General features: G+C 37.7%; 1 pseudogene; it reads left to right on the top strand.

The window, feature by feature from the left end:
- The first annotated feature begins 376 nt into the window (after window positions 1–376).
- LOC115644234 lies at window positions 377–2,310 on the top strand (annotated as a pseudogene).
- The last annotated feature ends 567 nt before the right edge of the window (window positions 2,311–2,877 follow it).

Here is a 2,877-nt window from a genome sequence, read left to right on the forward strand (position 1 = left end):
TTCTCCATATCCATATATCATTTCACACACACTCTCATTGTTCATACTTATAGCCTTCCTCTCTTCTAGAATCAAACCTATGTGTTTCTGACAGGAAGTTCTCGAAATTCCTCGCTTTCTCACTCCATATCTTTCAGATAGGTAAATCTTATTTTTGACGTTCATTATTCATTCTTTCTATATGTTCATACCATCTTAACTTTCCAATCATTATCCTGTTTGCAATTTGATTTTGAAATTTATATTACTTTCTTATCCTAACATTACTTACCTTGTTAATCAATGTTCTACCGCACATATTTCTCAATAAAAGCATTCCCACTGCATTTATTCAGCTTTCAGCCTAATATCATAAATTAAGTATATACCCGGGGTAATGGAATTTATATTAATTATTTTTATGCCTAATTTACTGATGGCAAAGAGATGCCCAATCGACATATTTATCAAGCAGAAATATCCGGTTGCTGAACATGCAAGTAATTCTGAATCAAATGACGGCAATAAAACAGAAGTTTTGTCAACAAAAAGAATTCGTACTAGCTTTACTCGGAAATATGACTCCTCATACATTCAGTTCAGTTTTTTGGCCACGAATGATGGTGGAGTGCCAAAACCACAGTGCGTTATTTATGGCAATGTGTTGGCTAATGACGCAATGAAGCCGTCAAAGCTCAAGAGGCATTTAAATACAAAACATAATGAAATTAGTTCAAAGCTGGAAGAATTCTTCGAAAGAAAGCATGTTGATTTAAAAGGCCGTCAGAAACAGATCTTTGAAGTGTCACACATAAATACTTGTGCTTTGTGAGCTTCTTATAAAGTAGCACTTCACGTTGCTAAGGCTAAAAAGCTGTACACAATCGGTAAGACACTAGTGATAGGCTGGATTAAAGATGTCTGCATAGAAATGCTGGGCAAGCCGGCAACAAAGAAAGTGGCTCAGGTGCCACTTTCAAATAACACTATAGCTCAATGAATTCACGATCTGACTCACGATATGGATGATCAGCTCATAGGACAGATTAAATTAGCAAAGTACTTTTCTTTGCAGCTTGGTGAATGTACAGACATTGCTAATATGGCAATTCTGATGGTATGTACGCTTTGAACATGAGGGTGATTAGAAGGAAGAGTTTTTGTTTTCTTCTTCACTACCAACAAAAACAACTAGTTCTGAAGTGTTCAAGACTGTGAGCGACTACATCATTAACAAATGTGGGTTGGATTTCAAGTTTTGTGTAGGTGTATGTTCTGATGGTGCTGCCGCAATGACAGGACAGCATTCTGGAGTGGTAAATCAGATTCAGGCGCTTGCACCTGAATGCAAGTTGATGCACTGCTTCCTTCACTGAGAAAGTGAAAAAAAAGTCAATAGAACTAAATAGCGTGCTCAGCGAGGTCGTAAAAATTGTGAACCGTTTAAAGGCGAATGCTTTAAATTCGAGACTATTCGCTGTATTATGTGATGATATGGGAGCTGATCATAAATAGTTCCTATTGCATGCCGACGTACGTTGGTTATTGAGGGGAAAAGTCCTGTAAAGAGTATTTGAGTTCCAAAAAGAGCTTGCCCAGTTTCTTCAGGACAAAAAAACAAATTGGTCACAATTGCTCCAAGATGTGGATTAGATAGCCAAGCTGGCTTATTTGGCTGATATCTTTGCCATCTTTAATGATCTCAACACCTTCATGTAGGGAAGGATGGCTTCGTCTCCTACAATGGCAGACAAGATCGACCAACAGAAATGAAAGCCAAAAGCATGAAAGAGTTGAGTGTCAAGAGATTGTTATGACATGTTTCACAACTTAGCGACAATCATCGCCGATGCAGACAAAGACCTTGATGTTACATCTCTACAAAACGTCATCAATGAACACTTGACGAATTTGGCAGAACGTTTTGAGTTTTACTTTCCAGCAGAAGAAGATCCACAGAAAGGGACTGGATGGATCTGCAATCTGCTTATTCCACTGAAAGATGACTTAACCATCATTATGGAGGATAAATTGTTGGAGCTGGCTGCTGATGAAAGACTGAAGATGAGTTTCGAAACTACAACATCACTTGCTTCCTTTTGGATAAAAGTGAAAGCAGAATATCCTGAGCTTACTGAAACTGCTCTGAAAACTCTTCTCCCATTTCCTTCAACACACCTCTGTGAGACTGGCTTCTCAACCATGAGTGTCACTAAGACAAAGTACAGGAACAGTATGGATAGTCATTCTCCATTGTGTGTGGCACTGTTCTCAATTGAACCATGACTGGATAAGCTAACAAAGAAGAAGCAGGCTCCCCATTCACATTAGTAAAGGTTAAGGTTTTAACATGCCTATTATTGTATTGTAATATTGTATTATTTGTTTACAAAATAAACATAAAATAAAAAATGTCTGCCAACTTTTATTTTATTCATTATATTGTTTCTGATATAAATTAATATGACTACAAATGTTCAAATAATCTTTTCTTGGATCATAAACGAATAATAGTCATTTTATACTATCTGCACAGATGCACAACCTTTCAGTCAGTCTTCAATGTATTTAAATGGGAACATCTCTGCATATACGCCACGCTCCCATTCCAATTAATACAGTGAAGAATGTTAGTTTTTCTGATCTGATGTGCTACGTGTCTATGTGAAAATGATAATAATATGGCACAAATATGGTACCGGTCCCTGGCAAATATAGTACCGGTCCCTGGCACATTGGGGAACAAAAATTGCCGGTTCGCCACATCAGATAGTTTGAGAAGCACTGCTCTAGATCATTGTTTTTCAGCTGGTAAGTGACAATCCCCAGGGGATCACAAAAGGCAATCAGGATGGGGAGGGAGTCACATGGCATTGCAAACTTTATGACATTCTAGAG

This window comes from Gopherus evgoodei, chromosome 1, assembly GCF_007399415.2.
Source record: "Gopherus evgoodei ecotype Sinaloan lineage chromosome 1, rGopEvg1_v1.p, whole genome shotgun sequence".
Classification (NCBI taxonomy): domain Eukaryota; kingdom Metazoa; phylum Chordata; order Testudines; family Testudinidae; genus Gopherus; species Gopherus evgoodei.